This window comes from Aedes aegypti, chromosome 3, assembly GCF_002204515.2.
Source record: "Aedes aegypti strain LVP_AGWG chromosome 3, AaegL5.0 Primary Assembly, whole genome shotgun sequence".
Taxonomy (NCBI): domain Eukaryota; kingdom Metazoa; phylum Arthropoda; class Insecta; order Diptera; family Culicidae; genus Aedes; species Aedes aegypti.
The window spans coordinates 332,352,109-332,375,669 of record NC_035109.1 but is presented as its reverse complement, the minus strand read 5'-3'; the positions used below and the strand labels follow the sequence as shown (position 1 = coordinate 332,375,669).

At 36.8% G+C, this 23,561-nt stretch overlaps 1 protein-coding gene across 2 annotated transcripts in view; it reads left to right on the top strand.

The window, feature by feature from the left end:
• LOC5567237 overlaps positions 1-23,561 on the top strand; it is a 108,006-nt gene that overhangs the window by 38,415 nt on the left and 46,030 nt on the right. The window contains exons 1-2 of one of the 2 annotated variants that reach the window (XM_021854413.1): positions 1,775-1,889; positions 3,376-3,902. The exons of the other annotated variant lie outside the window; for it this stretch is intronic. The gene's annotated coding sequence lies outside the window, so the exon portion shown is untranslated. Of the gene's footprint in view, positions 1-1,774; positions 1,890-3,375; positions 3,903-23,561 lie in introns of those variants that run through there. 2 annotated transcript variants of the gene reach the window in all.

The window sequence follows — 23,561 nt, the reverse complement described above, 5'->3', positions numbered from 1 at the left end:
TAATGAGGTGACTGTCGCGTGGTTTTCTACCTCTAGAAGCAGCACGCTAATGCTGTGTATGACTAGCGAGGTTCTTCTACCAGTGCTGCGCAAACTACAAAGCAAATGATAGAATGTGGGAATTTATTCTTGAGCAAACCACTTGTTTGTATAGTGAAACCTCCATGAGTCGATGTTTCTTGACTCGATATCGACTAATGAAACCATACTAGAAATAAAATTGCATGGTTACCATGATGATACCTTTACAGCTTTCCAAAGCATGTCTGTTTCATGACTTGATATTTCCATGAGTCGCTGGTCCCTTCAGGTATCATATTGCTAGCACATCAGAACAGGTAATATAGTTTATAACAAAAATATAAACGTACTTGAGCACGCTTTGACAAGAAAATACAATTAAATTGAAAACTGCTCTAAAAATGCCCTTCCTTACATCGTTTCAGCACACATAACTTTTTTTCTCCCATGACGAATATTCTTGACCCCATACCAACTTTTTCTGGTCTCATCTAGATCTTTCAAATGATGTATGGGTTATTTGTGTACATTCCGGGATCAAACTCCATACAATTTTGTCCAATCTCCTTTGCTCCAGGTTTCTGGAAAGGGATCATGCACGTTCCGCGACAGTCTCCTGATTTTGCGATTTTAAAGGATTTACTCCCCTAATGGAGTCCAACATCTCCTGCCTAAATCCTCCAGATTCGGAACAACTGGCACTATTTGAGCCTGGGCTAAAGGCTGCTTCGATTTGATGTTCGGAAAATTCGTCTAAAGCATCTAGCTGAACGTCCTTTCTTCCATCTCCATACCTTAAGTACTGAAACCAACTATCTCTTGAAACTCTAAAAGTATATTTATTCTATTGGTGCTTAGTTGGTGTTAGGTAGGAAGATGCGATGATTTCTTTAGATGGTGCGAGTAACTGACACTGAAGAAGTTGCAAGTGTTAGTCGAAATACGCGTATCTGTCAATAAGCAATTAGGGCGCAATTGTCTAAAATATCGCTATGTGATAAAGGCTCAGCCACAAATTTCATAACGTAGGAAATTCCCTTATTCGAAACCTACACTCCCAAACTCTTTTTGTATGAATATTTTACAATATCCATATACGTAGTAATATTTGAAGGACGCCATTAACAACGTTATTAAATTTCGATCAAACCTAATAATGTATTGATAGAAAATCGAAACGTCTTTCGAACTTGGACAAGCTATTTCAAATCATGAAAATAAATTATTAAATTTCAAATACTTTTTACAAGATTTTCTGAAATGTAGTAATCGGCAGAGCTATGCAAGTCTTGCATTTTTGAGCATTCCTCAAAAATTTAAAAGTCGCTCGTCTTTCAATGCCGTCTGAGCAGCATCCGATTCACGTTTATTTCAATTGAAACATTCACAAAAAGACACCACGCACAACGAATTCCGATTCGCGCGAAGACGAGAAATCTCTCCCGATTCTGACGTCACACACGGGAAACATCCGAATATGCAGATTCCCCTTCCGGACACCTTCAGCCGTTCCTTATCCAAAAGCTGAATCGCGACGAATGAATCCGAACAGTACAAAAATGCCGTCCACCGCACTGCCCAGCACACTGCCGAGCAGGACTGACACACATTACTTGTTATTCCACCATGCGCCTCCGGTGTCGACCACCCCCATCTTCTCAGTCGTCGAGCAGCCCGTAAAAACCGTAGGACACGCTATGGTAAACTGGCTTCACTAACGATACATTAACCGGCTAGTCTCCTTCAGTATTGCCATTTCTCGTTCAACAGTCGTACCGTTCGGAAGGAATCATCTCATATCATTACGTTGCTAAGTCGGCAGGTTGAGCAATGTGATTTGTGTCTTTTCCGGATTCGAAAAACTTTTTGTAAGATTCGAATTTAAATTAAAAAAAGAAACTTTGAATTACGTTAACGAAATAATAATAAAAATTGTAGTAAAACATTAGAATTCAGTGACATGAGGTAAAATTATTGTATATTTTTTCACAGTGCAAACATACAAAAAAGTGCACCCTTCCAGCAACGTGTGTATGACATATAAGACTAATTATTGTAGATTTCATTTTAATTTATGGCGACTAAAGTGAATTGGAAATGAAGAAAACAAGCCGCCGCCGCCGAAGTTGCTGGTGTACAGTTGATGATTCCAGTTGATAAATCCGTCTCGTGTCCACGGTGTTCATACATAAATAAACACATATGTGTTTTCGATCGTACAGTGCATTAGCCAATTGAGCATCTAAGTTGGTCGGTTCAAGTGGATTTGCGCAAAGCTCTTTATGTTTGAAATCCAAGCGAAAAAAAAACACAGTGGCCTACTAGTGTGCCGTATTGGCCTTGATCAAAGTAGGCACCGCATCATAATATACTCCAGTCAACTTAACATGATTCTAGTTTTTTCAGACCTTGGAATGAGCTAAATATGGCGAAAAGTTCTACTCAAAGTGCGCTTTAAGATTCGATTCGAAGCAAGTTCGATCCCTACTGTGTATTTTTTATGTGAAGTTGACTGCCGATAAGGGTGTCCCAAAATTGCTCTTCATCGTTAATAAACTAATTTTGAGTTAATGAGGTTGAAGTAGTTTCCATTTGCATCCATGCAAAAATATAGTCAAGTTTGAGGTCATCAACTAAGGTTCAGTTTTTGGGTTATTTTGCTCTTCGCTCTCTGACAACAATACAAGGAATAAATGAATTAGGGAGAAAATAACTCAAAAGTAAGCTAAAAAATACTCCAATGTGGGTTTCCCGTTATCTCCGTGCTAAGATGTGACAAACAAACATTTGTACCGAGGAAACTCTTGACAAACTATCTGAAAGAAAAATGTTCACTGTCGGATATATGTTCTATTATAGAGAATCTATGCACGGTGTACATATAAATAAAACTAATTGATTAAAAAAATTTGCCGAGGACATCTTATTCCTAATTTTGAGCGTTTTACTGTTATTCAGAATTTACTAAAGGTGGCAATGTTTCTTTCTTGGAATTATTTACTGAATATAATAAAAATGTGATCCAATGTATAAATTAAAGAAAATGAAAAATGAAGGTGATGCTTTAATTTTGGAATAACATTGTTGTTAAGGTTGTGTCATGGATTGGGTTCATAATTTGGCCGATGGGTTCAACCTATGCAGATAAACGATTCCTGTCTATACACACTTTGTACTCACTAGATATACACAAATGTTTTTACAATATAATAACGCTGTTAGCACAAAACCTCGAATTATCGTCATAGATCAGACAAATCGGATGTTTTCAACGGGACAACCTATAAACTTGCTTTCTCAGAACTTTCCCCATACAAATGCTTGTTTACAACATAATCTACTATCTTTTGTTAGTTGATCCCCCAAGTTTTGTGACAAAGTGCAAATTTGGAACACCCTATACTATCGATCAAGTTTTTATGGCTAGCATCTTAGGGCCTACCATGCTTAGAACTCTAAATTACCGAACAAAGCGAGCGTTACGGAGCAGAGATTTAGAGTGATATGCGACGAACGAAAAAAAATAATCTCAACGATAAACAAACATAACCAAAAATAAATAAGAAAGCAACGTTCATCAGCTGGTCGCAACGACCAACGGGATGCAAATGGAAACCGGATAGACGCATGAGATTTAGCCTTGAAGAAGTTTATTGACGTCGCCGTGGTGTTTGTTTGGACAAGGAGGCGTAGGTACCCGCGATTTGGGTTCGTCTTTTGCGCAACTGTTGAGCCGGGGGAAAAGTGACGCATGTGTGGCGACATCGATATGTAATAGTTTTCGATAGTGGATGTGTTCATAGATGGTTCTACACACAGGTGTGTCTTCTGATTTGTGGCAGTGTGGCATAAGTAACGCGCGCCGTGTACGAGCTACGGAGGTGAGTCATTCCGAATTCTGGGAAATATGTTATCATGATTAGACCATATGGTGATAAGCGGTTTTATCGAAGAATAATTTGACAAAGCCATCAGAATTAGTGTTTTATTGCTGATAAAGTATGAATGCACTTAGGGGTCATGCACAAATTATGTCACGCTCCAAGGGGGGGGGGGAAGGTTCAACGTAAGCCTGACGAGTCTTACAAAATTTTCAGAGCGTGACAAGGGGGAGCGAGGGGTTTAGCTAGGGGTTAGCTAGTTCAGCTAAACTTATTCCTCATGATCACTGTGCATAATAATATGGCAAATGTTTCATGCAGCAATAAAACTTTCAATATGTACCTACCATTATTGCACAAACCCAGCGGATTAATAATTTATTATCGGGTCAATGAAGTGCTTCGTCAAAAATTGGGGTGGGTAATGTCTATTACATTACCGCGGGGTTGACGTAGAACTACGATGATTAATAATTTGATTTGTCAAGTGTATGAATTTGTAAGTGTACTAGTTTTGTGTTGTTATTGATCGGATGAAGTTTTCAGAAGTTAACTCTTTTTGGACTTATTTTGGTAGTCCTGAAAAGAACCATTTGTCGTTCTGTGGTTCCGAGAACCAGTGTTTGGTGTTCCAGGAATAATGCCAGATGATTGAATTTGTTTGTTTGGTCGTTGCTTCCTTGTGTTGCTTGGTTGGGTGATCGGTTTCTGGCCGGTTTCGCCAAACTCCTCCAGTAGATTAAATGTTTGATAGCTCGGGTGCTTCGATCGTGATAATCGATAGAATCGGTCCAGTGCTTTGGTCTGTAGCAATATCCATTGCATGAGCATTTAGGCTCTGTACATTGATACTCATCAATATGCAGGCTTGGCCGCTATGATCCAGTATTTCACGCAGTTCGTCTCAAAGCGTCACTAATCGATGATTGCCTAAGCGCTGCAGCTCATTCCTCAAGTCAACCCTCTTGGTAGAATTGCTGCCTTTGGCGTGATTGAACTTAAAAAGTAAGAGGTTGTTTCAGAGATACGACCGCCAAAGTGACGTTGGATAACATTAGCATCTTCTATTTCCTGGCTTGAGACCGTCACGAACTTATGAAAGATTTCTGAGAGAACAGCACCAATTTTCGACCCAACACTAACTTTCGACCGATTTTCGATACGGTTTTGGCCTACTTTGTATTAAAATCCGAAAATTGGCACAGAATTCTTGTAGGTCGAAAATAAGTGCTCTTCTAATCAATTTTCACACTATTTGTTGCATGCCATTGTTGACCTATTATGAACATTTTGTGTTATTATTTGGTTGGTTCGATTAACTCTTCAACCGGTCGATGGAAGAAGAAGCATGAGCGATAACTTTTGCTCAACAAACAAATATTCCGCTTGAAGGTCCACGCATGATCCACTAAGATTGATTGCTTAAGTGGGTTCCGAAGCCTTTCGATACTCGTCGTATCCGTGGCGAACGTGCTGAAATTGCATTGAAGCACAATTTCAAACAACTGCCCTTTTCAGGGCCACAATTGATTCAATAATTTATTTAGTTATCAATTATAGTTTCGGATGATTAGTTTTCAACAGAGATAAATGGCAAACAAAGTTTAACATAGGTTCCCGTCGTTCGGGTCGGGCGGCGGTAGCAGTCTTTTCTGTGTGCGTATTTCCATTCGTTCGACAATGTCTTACCAAATCGAAACGTCAACAAAGCGGTTGCTTATAAGTTTTAGCTCTGTGTTCGACGAGTTGATACTGATCGCTCTAGTATCATTTAGGTAGCGACGGCGACAACGGCATTATGCGATCATCTCTAAATGCGAAACAAACCGGGAGGAATTCTTCATTCAAGTGCCGTTCGCAATTTATCCGACTCATGCACACACTGTCGAGGATCGCCCCGCGCGCGCACAATGGGAAATTTATTTCCCATTTATGGTTGCGTGCAAATGGCTGATCAAAATCTGAATCAATCACATTCAATCATCAGTAATGTCGCTCTTCACGGTGGAAAATTCTCACAACTCTTTTAAAATGAAATTGTCGTCCTGAAAAGGACGGTTGGTGGTAGTCACCGTCGATCAAACTGGGTTTTCATTCCATTGTTAGACAGAAACACACCAAAAGATCACCGAAAACGATTAAATTAAAATGCGGTCGGTAATTTTGTGCTCTCTTGTCCATCCTTGTATTCGATGGTTTGCTCACTCCTCCGACGGTAATTATCAAGGTTTCTGGACGCATTCTCCACGAATTCGATGGGCTAGCTGGATGCCAAGGGCCATGATGAGCGATTACACGGAACCCGCAGCTTTTAGCTTGGGAATAAACAGCAGCAGCAGCGACGAACGTGTAAATTTTATTCCGATATGAGTCCTTCTCCGGTTGCTGGTCAACGATTGACTGATGCGCGCGTGAAGTCGAGTTTGGTTGGCTTCGACTGAACACGAGATAATAAAGAGAAGTAAAAAGAAGACCGAAAGGGGCGTTTCCCTTTGAATGACGAAAGTGGCTAAAATATCGCGCAATGATGTCTGTGCCAGGAATACACAAGAAAAATGTGCTTTTCTATGAAAAATAAGACATGCTGCGATATTTTCCAATTTTTCAATAGTTTAGTCATGATAATCAATAGTTTTCATTGTTGGAGTAGATTCGAAAGATTTCCAATCGATTGGTGCAAGAATCTTGAAAATCTATCCGGGCGTTAGTAAGTTATTAACAGTCAAAATCTAACAACTTTTCGTGACGCGAGCGATTTTTCGTTTTTCGTAATTGTACCCCAGTATGTTGCCGTAAGACGTTATCCAACGTCAAAAAATTGGAAGAGTTTGTCAAAAATAGTCCTTGCAGTGAAGTAACCCGCGACAAACCAACATATACCATTTGCTGATCCTGGCTTTTGTCATAGTCGTACACGACCTCGGGGACAGTTCCACCTTGCGACTTATAAACAGTAAAAGCACAGGCGCTAACCATCGGGAACTGAATGCGTTTGCATTTGATTATGCCGCACAGTTTGAAAGTAAAATAAAAATTCTCTATACAGGAGTGAAATTGGAGTTTCAAAACCAAGAGCCTTTCGTTGGCATGAAATATTTTGAACTCTTATAACTGTTTTCTGGTTTAACGAAATTCCTTGAATGGCACCTCAATTGAAAGACAAGACATCAAAGGGTCATGTCGTTTACTTACTGAATCCCACATAACTGTCTAAATAGTTTAATAACTGTTTTAGAAGAGAACGTTGATTTCAAGCAAATCTATAAATAGGGGTGGCTAGAGAAAATTTGACGTCATTTGCTTTCCATTCTCCGCTTGGATCGCATCTCAGCAGGCAACAGATCGTCTTGCTCTGACCGGGCGTGCTTCTCAGGCACAGACATCGATAGCGAAGGACTTCCCCGTTTGTCTTGCTTCGCTCAAATCAAACTGTCGAGCGAGCGAGAGAAGATGCCGTCCGAAGCCAAAGTCATCGCCGCTGCCGCCGCCAAGAAGAAGAAGAAGAAGAGGAAGCAGTCCACAGGAAAATTTGCGATCGAACTGTGAACATGGTCGAGCAAGTCATTCTGGCTTTGTGCTTCACCGCTTGTTTGCTTTCACCCAGCCATCGTCATCGCCGCCATCATCAGATTTCAACTTAAGCCCGGTGATCCACTACCTGTTATTGTTGTGCGTCATCCACGCCACGAATCTTTCGGTTCGTCGTATAAGCAAATAACTTGCTCAAATTTATACATTTGAGTTGAGGATTCCCCGTTTGACCATGGCAATCAACTGATAACATCCCGCAGTGTTATTTATCTGTAAGAGCATCAAAGCTAACAAAGCCATCGGCCCTTTTCAGGGCCATCAAATTGGTGGAAAAGAGTTAAAAGAGAAATATTTCCGACTTTATATATGACTTCTTATATTCCTAAATCAATTTCACAGCTTCATACAAAATTTCATTTGTCATGAATAATTTATGACTAAACATTTTGAGACTGTAATCGCGGACGCTGCTGCAGTGCCGTCGGGGTGAGTGCTAAAAAATTCCACAACAATTGTAAAATAGAGTGGCATTTCCAACAGCGTCTTTGATGTTCCATATTTTGTGGGAACACTTTGATTAGCAAAATTATCACATGTAACAAAATTGCGACATTTTAAGAATGCATTTGAATAGACATTCTCATTGAACAATTGTAATAACTTTGGCACCCATGGATCAGAAATTTACCGTCATAATAAAGAAAACTATTGAATATAATGCGTGATTTTAATTTATTGTAAGCTATTAAAATAATGTTGATATTTTTACTGTCCATACGAACGCGCATGTGAATTTTCCAAGATATGTAAATCCCTAACCAAGACATCAACTTCATGTACCTTATCCTAGATAGGTCAATCAGAAGAAGGCGAAGAATACGAAAGGGAGGAGCATCGTCTGCAATTCAAATTATGTAAAACATACTGTCTTTGACAGATTCGGTTCATTTAAGGGACGAATGACCTTCGAATTAAAATCCCTCTGTAACAACAACAGGATTCGGTTCATTTCATTTACACTTTCGAGCTAGTGAGAACTTCTCGTGATAATATAGCTAGTAATATTTCTTAATGTGCTTACCAAAAACTTGCTATAATCTCTTAATTCATTTCGTAGCATCATACAATATCTGATTTATCACGAATAATCGACAATACGACAATTTGAGGATGTTCCAAGAACGCTGCTGCAGTGCCGTCGGGATGCAATAACAGCATAATGCTCATCTTGTACATCCCTTGCCAAGAAATCAATTTCATATAGCCTATTTCTCAGATTAACGCAATAGACAACATGTAGAAAAATCAATTCAGATCAATAGTTGCTGATTACAATTGGTCAAGAAACAATTTATTGATTTTAATGTCGCAATTTTAATACATTTTCCAATTTCCGTACTCGAGAATTTTGGAAGCGGGGGCCGTGATGCTCTGGATGGATTGTCCTCCATGACTGGTCCTGGCTGGAAATATTCGTGGGGAGAAACTCGACCCTTTGCTGCAGGAATTTCATTAACAACTCTTTGGTAAAGCAGAAATTTTCCGAGGAAAATTCTGATAGAAGTGAACTTTTTCAAAACAACTCTTATTGATTGGAATATTGATCAACAACTCTTTGTTAAGTAAAATCATCCTTAATAACTCTTTGCTTCATCGCCAAACCAAACCATTTCATTGAATTTATCATGTACAAGAATATGAATGGTAAGGAGAGGCAGATGGTGTATATTTCGCTGGCGTTACTTTCCAACAGGTCGCCGGTTCGCGCTGACTACTAATCCGTCCACTGAATGATTTTCAGTTGTTGCTTTCGCTTCGTTGATCTCTGGTTCCGTTCACTACTCGCACAATGTTGTGGCTTTCACGCGCTCTTCTTTGCTGCTCCGCTGCTTGATCCGTTCATTATGCCGTTCGATTCGTGAATGAGCTGGGAGCAGAACAACCAGTGGCTTTATTTGCTCGAGCTCCGTTCACCGATGGCGAGTGGTGGGGTTCTCGCTTGGTTGTTTCGTCACTCCGTTTGTTACTCGCACGCGATTGGTTATTGCTTTCGCGCTATTTTCGTTGATGGTGTAATTCTTCGCTGAGAAAAAAAGGCAACTCTATTGATTTTTCATGCAAAATGACCAACTTTGATAAACTATATCTCAGTTATTTATGGACCGATTTGAATGAAATTTTCACAGAATATCAGACATAACTTAAATTTTAACATATGTTTTTGAGTGATTTTTCCAATCACATGTTGAAAAGCAGTTACGGTTTGACTAAAGTGAATATTTTGACGATTTTTTATGATTGACATAACTAAACATATTGAAGGAATAGCTTCATGGTATCTTCAGCAAAGTTGTAGACTTTGACGAGATAAATAAGTTTGCTGAAGACAGTTTTTGTGTAAGGCTATGAAATTTTAAGATAAAAAGTTTTGAATTTTTCGTCGAAAATTACAGTTTAGTCAAACCGTTATTACTTATAAACTTGTGATTGGAAAAATTATTCAAAAATATATGTTAAAATTCAAATTACATCTGATGTTCTGTGAAAGTTTCATTCGAAAATATTTCCATAATAACTGAGATCTAACTTACCAAAGTTGGTCATTTTGTATGGAAAATCGAAAAAGTTGCAAATCCATGCGAATAAGTTGGGGCCTTCCTTAGCCGAGTGGTTAGTGTCCGCGGCTACAAAGCAAAGCCATGCTGAAGGTGTCTTGGTTCGATTCCCGGTCGGTTCAGGATCTTTTCGGAATGGAAATTTTCTTGACTTCCCTTGGCATAGAGTATAATCGTACCTGTCACACGATATACGAATGCAAAAATGGAAACTTTGGCAAAGAAAGCTCTCAGTTAATAACTGTGGAAGTGTCATAAGAACACTAAGCTGAGAAGCAGGCTCTGTTCCAGTGAGGACGTTATGCCAAGAAGAAGAAGATGTGAACAAGTTCTCTGTTTATTCAACAAACCAGCTGAATAATTCATGGGTGCACAACAGAAATAGGGTAGCGGATCACAGGGATTTAGTTGAAATCTGGAAACGTAGCTCAATCTTGAAATCTTGAGCGATTTTACAAACCAGATTCTGGATTAACAGCTCAGCAAGCTTCTAGCAGCGAGGTACTTCTCGCTAAGCAAGTTCGGAGGAGCTCTTACCAGCTCGAAAGCGGAAATGGAATAAAACTGAATCCAACGAAGCCAGCATGTTTTATAACCTTGGAATAGCAGATGATGCTCCTCCCTTTTGTGCTCTTCGCTTTCTGAACGACCAATCTGAGAAATGGGTATGTGCCAATAATGTGTTGGGCTTGGAATTACTTGAAAATTGCGGAGAATACTATTACGTGAGAAATTGGTCGAACATGAATTGTAAGAATGATTGGCATTCCCTAAATATTCAATACGAGCTATTGATAATTAATAGTTTTCTTTATTATGACGGTAAATTTCTGATCCATGGGTGCCAAAATTATTACAATTGTTCAATGAGAATGTCTTTTCAAAAGCATTCTAAATATGTCGCAATTTTGTCACATGGGATAATTTTCCTAATCAAAGTGTTCCCATAAAATATGGAACATAAAAGGCGCTGTTGGAAAAGCCACTCTATTTTGCAATCGTTGTGAAATGTTGAGCACTCACCCCGACGGCACTGCAGCAGCGTCCGCGAGTACAATCTCAAATGGTTGAGTCATAAATTATTCGTGACAAATGAAATTTTGTATGAGGCCGTGAAATTGATTTAGGAATATTAGAAGTTATAAATAAAATCGGAAATATTTCTCTTTTAACTCTTTTCCACAAATTTGATGGCTCTGAAAAGAACCGATGGCTTTGTTAGCTTCGATGTTGTTACGGATAACTAACACTGCTCGGACCAGCAAAACTCAGGGGGCTTCTGGTATTTGCTTCTAACGGGATTGCTTCTTGACCACCAATGATGATTTCATCACGAGTTGAAATTTTGAAGCGCGGGTCAACAGCTTCTCGGCCGATGAAATTTGCGACGGCGATGACGATGGCTGGGTGAACGCAAACAAGCGGTGAACTACAAAGCGAGAATGACTCGCCCGACCGTGTTCACAGTTCGACCGCAATTTCTCCTGTGGACTGCTTCCTCTTCTTCTTCTAGGCGGCGGCAACGGTGATGGTTTTAGCTTCGGACGGCATCTTCTCTCGCTCGCTCGACAGTTTGATTTGAGCGAAGCAAGACAAACGGGGGCGTCCTTCGCTATCGATGTCTGTGCCTGAAAAGCACGTCCAGTCAGAGCAAGCCGATCTGTCGCCTGTTGAGATACGAGCCAATCGGAGAGTGAAAAGCAAATGACGTCAAATTTTCTCTAGCCACCCCTATTTATAGATTTGCTTGAAATCAACGTTCTCTTTTAAAACAGTTATTAAACTATTTGGACAGGTATGTGGGATTCAGTAAGTAAACGACATGAAGCTTTGATGTCTTGGCTTTCGATTGAGGTGCTAATCAAGAAATTTCGTTAAGCCAGCGCAAAGTTATAAACGTTTAAAATATTTCATGCCAACGTAACGCTCTTGGTTTTGAAATTCCAATTTCACTCCTGTATAGAGAAGAAAGACGTACTTCTACGTCAAAAAAATAAATGAGTTGAAACTCGATCAGACAAAACAGCTTTTTAATCAAGCTTTAAAAAAAATGTTGTCAAAAAAAGAAATATTGACTCACTGACATCTCTCGTTGATGTGGATAGAATTCATAGAATCCTGAGCATGAACCTACCTCAATACTGAGAGGAATCCTTGAAAGAAATCTGACAATGCACTATGGTCCAGGAATCAGTTTTACGCGGAAAGATGCATTTTGAGCTTTAGAATGAAACATTAGACAAAAACGATCTTCTACAAAGTTGTTTGTATTAGTTGAGCCCTTTGTTTGGTTTAATTGAAAATTATGGTGGACCACATTTTCATAGAAATTGTGTAACTAACTTTCTTATTTGTAGAAATTATATTATACATGCTTCAGCAAAGTTGTAGACCATTTAATTTCAAGCAACTTTGCCAAAAAAAGGTTTTTTGTATCTCTTAAATTGACCAATTTAGAGCTTTTTTTTCTACGGTGACATAGGGTGGTCCGAACAAAACTGTTTTTTTGGCTCTAGAGTTTTCAATTCAAATTTCTAATCAAAGTAGTCTATGAGACACTTTTACAGCTTTGAAAAATGCGTAATTTGGTGAGTGAAGAAACTCGCTATCTCCTTCCGTTTAGGAGTTATCGTTGTTTTTCTCTCAAAAACATGCCTACTTTGATTGTGAATATCTCTGATTGGGGTAAACATAAAAAAATATCTTTTGACGGCGTTCAAAAGACAAAATAAAATTGTATATTATATCAAAAAATTACAGATGTGTTATTTTTGTAACTCTAATAAAACGTCTTGAAAGTCAAATATTTTTTATTCCAAAAACTTTAATAACTTTTGAACTAAAATAGATATCAACAATCTTTTTGCATGCAAATTTACGTTTTGTTTAGTTCTAAAAGTCGTTCATAGACGACTTTGACGAGAAAATAATATTAAAATAAATAGAGTAGAAAAACTTACTTTTGTTGGACCACCCTGCGATGATTAGGAAAAAATGCTCTAGATTGGTCAAATTTTGAGCTACAGAAAAACTTGTTTTGGCAAAGTTGATCAAAATTTAATTGACTTTAAGAACTTAACAAAACGCAAATTTTCATGCAAAAATATTGATGATATCTATTTTAGTTCAAAAGTTATAAAAGTTTTTCTGCTTAAAATCCTTTGTTTTTCAAGGCAGTTTATTAGAGTTACAAAAATAACACATCTGTAATTTTTTGATATAATATACAATTTTATTTTGTCTTTTGAACGCCGTCAAAAGATATGTTTTATGTTTGCCCCAATCAGAGATATTCACAATCAAAGTAGGCATGTTTTTGAGAGGAAAACAACAATAACTCCTAAACGGAAGGAGATAACGAGTTTCTTCACTCACCAAATTACGCATTTTTCAAAGCTGTAAAAGTGTTTCATAGACAACTTTGATGAAAAATTTGAATTGAAAACTCTAGAGCCAGAAAACCAGTTTTGTTCGGACCACCCTATGTCACTGCAGGAAAAAAAAGCTCTTAATCGGTCAATTTAAGAGATACAAAAAAACTTTTTTTGGCAAAGTTGCTTGAAATTGAATGGTCTACAACTTTGCTGAAGCATGTATAATATAATTCCTACAAATAAGAAAGTTAGTTACACAATTTCTATGAAAATGTGGTCCACCATAATTTTCAATTAAACCAAACAAAGGGCTCAACTAATACAAACAACTTTGTAGAAGATCGTTTTTGTCTAATGTTTCATTCTAAAGCTCAAAATGCATCTTTCAGCGTAAAACTGATTCCTGGACCACTGTGCAATGTCTTGGACAGGGTTTTTACGCGAACATAAGCAGAATTCTATAACAACATAGAGCAAAAGTCTTGGTAGCAACAAAACTCAAAAAACATTTTTTTTTGACAAGATCTCACAGAATCTTGTGCTGAACTTCTACATAATTCCAGATTATGTAGTTTTACGAAAATGTTGAAAAGCAGAATGGCTCATGCACTCAAATTATTTACCCAGCCGACAATATTCTTCGAAAATTCGTATCGCGATTTCAGAACCTTTGGCAGGTTTATTCTGGTTACTTAATGAATCGGCTATCGCGAAGATTAAGACTATTTGAGATATTTGAAAGGAATTGTAACTTCACGAATCTTAATCAAATTTTCATCTTTGATTTGTAGCATCAATCATTAATTTACAACATTTCATCCATCAGAGTTGGCCCAAAATGTGACTAGCTTTGCATTGAATTGCTGAGCGGTCTACTGTCGAGCGACATCTTTAATTAAATTGAATTACTAAATTTGTGTTTATATAAATCCATTTTAAGTCGTTGTTGATAATAGCATAATTTATCAGGCATCTATTCCCGATTCATTTTAGCCTAAAATACCGTTACGTCTCCAGTCACCGTGCGGCCTCCATTCGCCGTGCACATACCGTGCACCCTCGCTAATTTGAACGGTAGCTCATGCGAACCATTTATAATTTGAACATCTGGTGATTCTAGTTACCTCTTTCACTGTTTTGTTTTCATTCTGCGTTCCGTTCCACAGCGTTTCATTTCACTTTACTCCGTTCCATGAGCTAAATGACGTTTGAACCATTTTTAATCTGAACGATGTGCAAATTAGCGGGGTACAAATTAAAAAGTGTTTAGGTTAAATGTGGTCAAACCAACGGGGGTACCCGGTATACAGATTCCAACAAAATATGAAAACAATTTTCACAAACTATTTTTTTGTCAGCAAAATGAGATAACACTGATAAAATCAAGTTGTTCGCGTCACAAAGCATTTTGAAAAACCTAGTTTATGTAATCAAAATAATGTGAATTCTGTTTAATAATGGGATTTTTTAACACTTTTAGTAGAAACTCCAAAAAATCACATTTTTCATTTTAACGTTAGAGTTATCAAATTTTTCATAAATTCAACAAGTTTTTGCTGTAGATACTTCAAGTAAGATGTATTTCATCTTATAAACCATAAGATTTCAAGCAAATTATATTTTTAATTGTGTTTCAGTTGAAACACAAATGCACGGTGGATGGACCCTTTTCAATATGTATGGTTCCTATTACCGCGCATTAGTGTAAAAGGCTTGACATTATAGGGTAATATTGGATTTATTATTCTGTCGTGATTTAACTACTTTATATTTAGTTTTTGAGCGAATATGAAATGGTTTGGACAATACAGTCAAACCTCCTATAATATATTTTAATGAAAAAAAAATGATTTAGCTACTTTTTCAACTTTCTATGGTTTTTATTATAAAATAAGATTTGAATACCCTTAAAAATGAGTGCGCACACTATGTACTAGTAACATAGTTGCTTCACCAACAACGTTTTTTTTTCAATATACCAAAATCAATCAGGACGAAATCTATACGCACGGTAAATGGTTCACCAACGTGCACGGTAAATGGTGCCATAGAATGGTACGAGGCGACCTTATCACGGCATTTGTAAAAACAGTTTTTGAATAATTATTTGTTATACATCACTAATTTTAGATTTTTCCCAGAATTCTGGTATAATTGCACGCTTCCTAGTGGTGATTTAGTTCGCTTTGAATAATTTGGAAAAATTGTAAAACTTTTGGAAGTGCAGATTTTTTTTAAATGCACGGTGAATGGTGGCTTGACGGTAAATAGAAAAAACATTAGTAAAATTGCGAAAAATATAGTAATCTTGGCCTTCAGAAAATTAGATTGGAAAAACTCAACAAGGTTACTCACGGTGTGTTTCGTAGAACAAATTTATTACAAAAAAAATAGGTAAGTCTGAAACTTTTCCACAATAAAGTCTAGGTCTCTCGCGTTCATTTGCTGCAAAAACCAAAAAAATCGGTCGGGGGGTCTAGAGTAATTTTTTTTTATTGATTTCGAGGGACTTGCACATATGTTTGTATTTGCGTATATCTCGGGTCAAAATTTAAAAATGTTTGAGAATCCATTCTCCCATTTGTTCCTTGCCATCCTTACTATAACAATAGTGTTCTGTGAAATTTTCAGCTTTCTACGAGGTGATTTAAAGGTGATTTAAAGGCCCAAAGACAATGTAGGTTTGCGTGGAAATTACTATGAAGAAATTTTGAGATATGTTCCAAACACGCTTGTACTGAAATGTACAAACATGCTTGTACTGTAAGTACAAACTTATTATCCCATTGTAAAAACTCATTTTTCAAACTATAATAAAGAAACTTGCTGAAGAGAGAAGTTCAATCCGACGGATAGCAGAAGAGATATTCATGAGTTTGTTTGCAATTATTTAGATTTATATGGGATTATAGCCCTGCAAACATGTACAAAAATCACAAAAAAAATAGCTCAAAGGGATTTGTTTCTTCAGCAACATCTTTCATTAAGGTTTGAAGAATGATTTTTCAATATGTGATGATAAGTTTCTACTTACATTACAGTACTAGCGTATTTGGAACATTTCTCAAAATTTCTCCATAGTAATTTCCATATAAACCTACATTGTCTTTGGGCCACCTTCAAATCACCACCACCACCAGAACACTATTTTTATGGTAAGCATGCTAAGGAGCATAGGGGAGATTGGATTTTCTAACAATTTTAAAGTTTGAATCGTCCTAATGTACATATGTTTGAATGTATATATAAATGAATGTACGTATGTATATCTGTAAGTAAATATTTAAGTATACTAGAAATACTGGAGAATGGATATTAGTCGAGATTTCAGTGCTATGTTTTTTTCAAATGCGACCGGTAATTTTATAAAACTGTTATCCATCTATTAGTATCCACCTATTATAATAAAAAATAAAACAACTATTTAAATTAAATTAAATCAAATTATCAAGATTTGTAATTTATGGTCAAGTATGTAATAAATTTGAAAAGATTCTGGTATTTCACTTTTGTATCACCGAGTAAAAAAAGAAATCTCGCATAATTTATAATCTCGTCCTAAAAGCCATAGGTAACCAAGTGTGTAACTTGTTATTACTGAGCAAACGAATGGATTTACACTTTATTTCACAATGCTAAAATGAAGAGAAGATCCTCCTCTGTCTCCCAGCGGTGACAGTTTTTATTTTGGTCCATTTATCCGCTTAATAACAACGAGCTACACCCTCGGTTACCTATGGTTTTTAGAGTGAAGATACATAGAAGCCCAACCTCGAATTTTCAAAAGCACAAGTCTAGAGAAGCAAACAACCGGTAGCTCACAGGTCACTCGCTGGTAGCGACCAATCAATAAAATGTTCAACGCACAAGGTTGTCAGGTTCTTTAGATTTGTGCTCTTGAAAAGTCGAGGTTTGATTTCGATGCATCTTCACCTTAGGACGAGATCATAAGTTATACAAGAAATATTTCCTAATAACTTCTTACATCATTATGACCAATTTAAGTACGATTTTCAAGGGTTTTTGTAGGAAATATTTAAAATGATGCTTGAGACAGTTTTGCGATTATGCGTATATCATATGTCATGTATGCTTTTTACAGCCCAACAACAACTTTAATTTCCATGCCAAGGTATGCAAATGGTTTAATCTTGCATTTTGTCCCGTATCTCCATACGTTCAACGCAATGTGCGTCGGTGCAAAAACACATATCCATAAATACTTTACACAAAATAAAAAAAAAATGTTCTGGACCCCCCGACCGATTTTTTTGATTTTGGTCTCAAATGAAAGAGCAAAGTCTAATTGTTTTTAGTTTGAAATTTCAGACTTACCTATTTTTTTGTAATAAAGTTGCTCCACATAGACACCGTGTACTAAGATTGAGCTATGAAAATTATAGCGTATGCAAGAAATGTCAGAAGGGGGTGGTTCAAATATTATGGCAGGCTAGCGTAAAAAGCTGGATATCACCACCAGCAATCAACTAAAAATAAATCATTAAAACTTGTAGAAAAATATACAAAGAAAGGAAACAGGCCACATTTTCTACCGGAAACTGCAGAAAATCCACTGAATCCACTAACGATCTCTTCAGAGACTTAGCTAAGGTTAGTTATGTATGATGCTGAGTGTGGAACATTGTGCGGTCATGCACCCTTTACCATTTTTCTTGTTTTTTTTCACGTGTCAGACTTTTCAAAATTGCATAGAAGGTGACTTGTAACAATCAATCGATCAATGATCTGAAAAACACCTGAAAACATTATTTTTATGACTATTCGTTGGTTGTACAAAATTAAATTAAATAAGTTTGAATGGACTTAAAATTGAATGAAGAAAAAACATCCGATATGTGGAACGATTTTTTGAGCCACCTTGATGTACACCGTTCACTTATCATAAGACGCAATTACCCTAAGAGTTTACAACATGTTCAACCATGTTACTCATCGCTCCTTCCAAATAAAAGCTCCCCACTTCACCAGAATACTACCTAAACAAACAAGGCATAGATATCTTCCACGGTACCGTTATCCATACTTATACTATGGTAGCAGCAGCTCACTATCACATGATGGAACATTGTAATGTGGACAATCCACTTAGTACCTTACGCATGTCGGTATCAGTGAAGGCATCTTAGTTCTCTTCTTCCTTAACTAAGTAAATACAGGCTTTTTCACCACTCGAAGGAATCCCCCTATTCTTGATTCCTACACATTGACCGGTGGGACTCAATGTACATATGTTGTAAAAAAAATGTATGTTAAGTACAAACACATGCTTCTCATCGACTAACTAAGTATACGGTATACGGGTTCAAAATCCCAAACTGATTAATGACCATAACCGCACATACCTACTCATCCGTTCATTCGTCCACGCTCGATACAACCTGCCAACTGCATAGTGGTTCGAAGGCGACCAAAGCCTCAAAATTCAAACCTCACAAACCGATTCCGGCATTGAAAGAGGAAAACAAATGATAACCGACTAATTTCGAAAAAGCACAAAAACTTGCTGGTTCTATCCCATTAAGCCGAGATAGTTTGGATGGACCGTAAGGTCGGATGGGTAACTAACAGAGCTAGGTCAGGATAATTTGCATTACCCAGAAGCCGCCGAATGAATTTTTAGGTCAATAGGATTGATAGTTGTTAGACCAGGATAATTTGTATTACCTAGCAGCCTACAATATCCAAAGTGAAATATACCTGGAAATAATAGATTTACATTAAAAGAAGGAGAAAACACTGATGAATGTGTTAGCCATTTGACATAGTAGTGAATGATCAAATGTTATTTCGGCCTAACAACCCTTTCGGCCTAACGGCATTCGCCTAACGACATTCGGCCTAACGGCATGTTATGCAGTTTGAAAGCGCGCACAATTTTAATTTAGGACTATCTAGTCCAGTTGGAAATCAAGTTAGTCAGAACTTCGTAAGCATTCTCAATCAAGAGATCGTTTTCGAAAACTCCTGGGAGACTAATTTGGAAGAAGTGAAGATTATTATTTATATAAAATAAGGAAGCCCCTGGTGACGATGGAATTTTTTATATCCTCATCAAGAAACTTCCAGAGAGTAGCTTATTATTCTTGGTTGATATATTTAACAAATGTTTTCAGTTGGCATATTTTCTTGATAAATGGAAAAAAATATCAAAGTTGTTCCAATTTAAAACCAGAGAGAAAACCTGCAGAAGCTTCTATCCATCGTCCAATCAGCTTGCTTTCCTCCATTAGTAATCATTTTGAAAACGTCATTTTGAACAGAATGATGGTTCACGACAACGAAAATTCATTTTCACTGATGAACAGTTTAGATTCCGAAATGGACATTCGATTACTAATCAACTTTTCTTTCTAGACAAATAAGAAATATTCTACAGTCTTTGGCATGGAGGCTCGATTGTAAAAATTGAAAAACTTTAATTTACCAACATACATTGTTGGGCCAGGCCCCCTCAGAGCCATCTAGGCCCCCCTAGAATTTTAGATGTTTGTAAATAATAAAATTAAAAAAAATAAACAAATTACCTGATTCTAACGTGAAGAAAAATAATCTGAATCAATTACATGACTTGACAAAAACATAACTGAAAAATACTCTTTAATAGGTTACGTTCTTTTATGTTGTACAACAATAGTGGAAAATTTTCACTTATCTTACACAGCATCAGCGTGGAGACTCTGACTTCGGTGAATTGCGCGACAACCAAAAGGTTGACCGTTCAGCTGTCGCTCGAACTCGAAAGGGTACCGCTAGAATCAGCTTGTTGTTGTGTGCGATAAGCTCAGATTTTTTTTATATTCATTTCCGTACAAAACAGGGTCAATATCCTAAAAATACGATTACCCAAATTTAAATTTAAAAAAAAAATGTTTTTACTATGAAGCACCATATTTACTGCGGCAAAATAATTAAAGATATTTTTGCGAAAAACAAGGCTTCTTCATATGGATGACCGAAATTTACCCTGGTGTGGAAAAGTTTAACAAAATCAACCATAGTTTCCTATTCCAGCAATAAATTCTTTCTTTAATTTCGCCTTAAATCTTTTGAATAATTTTGAAAATATAAACTTATTGCTTAAACTGCATTTTTTTTTCGACTGGACCTATTATGTTTCAAATTTTAAAGAAATTTCAATAAAAAAAATTTACAACTGACTTCACTTACCAGAGTGGCTAAAATATGTTTTATTCTTAATAGTTTACTGGATTAAATTTAATTGATTGTTGTTTTTTATGTTGGTCTGGTACGCTCACGTTAATATCAGAATGAACATACGCGAATGTCTTCCACGGAGCCACTGACATCCATTTGATTGATGCAACTTTTTCTTCCGGCATCCGCACTGTATGACCAGCTAATTGAAGTTTGCCTATTTTACTCGCTCATGTTTTCAAATTAATGTGCTTAGAGAGCCAAGAATAAGCTTTTAATACAGGGCAAATTGACAATGACGTTTCATTTAGGCATGCTTGCATTCATCGTTGCTCTATTTGTATTATTATTGAGGATCGATTTAGTTTTCGAAACACTTTCCAGTGTTGTACAATAAAGGTGTTTTGACGAAGTTGTTAACGGAAAATGGATCTAGGAAGTCAGATAAGCCTTTATCAAGCCAGAGTATGGAAATATCGTTTCCCTTAAAAAGTTGCGGATGCCTAAGCTGCCCATAACTGCAAAACAGTCACATTCGACATTTTTGACAAATCGGAGTTAATACCATGGAGAGTCTTCAAATGATAAATACTTTCGATCCACTTACTAAAATCTGTGAGATTGTTCTAGAAAATTCGAAAAAAATACCAAGTTGTTTTGTCACATTGGTAATAATAATCGCATAACAGTCACATTGAGATTATGAATGAGCCTCGTAAAGTAATGACAATGAAATTTGTATCAGAATTATTTTCTGACAATTCACCTAGTATGCGATATGAGTTGTACAAAATATCAATCTCAAATAAGCACTTTTGAGTTCCTGGTAATTTTTAGAAATTTTAGTTTCCTCCCATACTGCCATAAAATGCACACTTGGTATTCCATTTACTCAATGCCTACTTTTGTCGAATGTTACAAATATGCAGTTATGGGCAGTAAGCTGGTTACGTAATCCGTAAAAGGTGATATTTGCAGTCAGAACACGTGTTTTTACTACACGGGAAACATTATTATCATATGTCACATGTATTTAATGGCTCTTCAACAAATTCATCTACAACTCCATCAAGAACTACTTCAGCACCAATACATCTGAACCTGCTTCTTTCTCAACATGCAACGATATGCGTTTGAGTAGAGAAATGTCATTACAAGCTCATCCTAGTTATCCATCTTTAAAATAGTGAAACCCTGCATTATTGCACTGCGATCGATTCCAATAAAATCATCATTTGCAAAATCAAGGAGTATATGCGACCAAACGCAATATTGAACAGTTAATTCAGAAACTCATCTCTTTTCATTCAAAGTAATTTTACAAAAAACAGGCCAGCTAGATTTTCGTAATTGTGTCGAACGCGACTTAGAAATCAATAAACAGATTGACGGTGGGGCCTTCCTTAGCCGAGTGGTTGCCCAGGTAACAATTTGAAGCTGCTCAAACGCAACTAATTCAAATCAGCCTACGTTTGAATAGAAGCTGTTCATGGCCTCCACACACTCTTCTTCAGCTATTAAACATCTAATTCTGGCGATTTTATTCAGCCTAAGGCTTAATTAAGCTATATACAATGCTGAAAAAGGTCTAACATGCGCTTATTCAAGTCCCTTTCAAAAACGTCATTTCTAATTTTTGGGACAGATGGCAACCTTCGAAAGCTTACCAATCGCTTATTCACCAATTATTCAACAATAACCCAAAAAAAATTTACATATTTTTGGGTTTATGATCGCTACTAACAATTCAAACACGTAGTGGGGAATTGTGCTGGAATTTAAAGATGAAGATAAGTTAATATGAAAATTGGGAATTGAACTGGGATTCACTGATTCATAACCACTTACCTTGACATCTGCTCCACATGAGGCTGTGTGAATATCATTGAAAGCACGGGAATAACTTATCCACTTGTCTGAATAAGGGCTATGTTAAAGGTTGCATTGAGACTGGAGAACTGATACCACTGCTATGCGAAAACAATTAAGTTAGCTGTCATAAGCGTGTTTTGATTTTTGTTTTAAAGTAGAATCCTCGATAATCTTTGATTGCTGCTGTTTAATTGTTGTCGTTTAAAGCATGCTTCGTAATGAGGAGATTTATAGTTCGATGAGTTCAATGAAACAGTTTTTAAATAACCATTAATTTCTTGTATGACCTAAACTGTGGTATGTATATTTTTGTGAACCTACGGCGGGAATATTTATCGACAGTGGATGTTGGTTTAATTAAAGCTTTAAATAACCTTTAATCAATGTCATTCAGATAGGCTGAATAAAAGTGAAAACTGTAGATGGAAAATAGTTTGTTCAACTTGATATTCAGCTTTGAATGTACTGCTGAATAAGAGAGTTATATATAAGCTTTTTCTTAAAATTATTGTTCAGCTGTCACGGTGTTCAGCCTTGTACACCATTAATCAGCCAATGTTCAGATATTACTCTTGCTGTTCAGTTTTAATAGTTACTTGGGTAGAGTCCGCGGCTACTAAGCAAAGCCATGTTGAGCTCGATTCCCGGTCGGTCCAGGATCTTTTCGTAATGGAAATTTCCTTGACTTCCATGGGCATAGAGTATCATCGTACCTGCCACACAATATCTTCTTCTTGGCATCAACGTCCACACTGCTTCTCAGATTAGTGTTCTTATGAGCACTTCCACAGTTATTAACTGAGTGCTTTCTTTGCCAAAGTTGCCATTTTCGCATTCTTATATCGTGTGACATGTACGATGATACTTTATGCCCAGGGAAGTCAAGGAAATTTACATTACGAAAAGATCCTGGACCACCATAGTATGATAAAAATACGAAATCCATACAAAACATTTTCTAAGATGTTAGATAAAAAAAAACTGCAGTTAAAATTCGATCTGTTTTTCGCCAATCATTTTCGGTTATTAGAGAAGAAAAGGGACAAGAATTTATGTAGTAAATCCTACAAAAACCACTTAAGCTTATATGT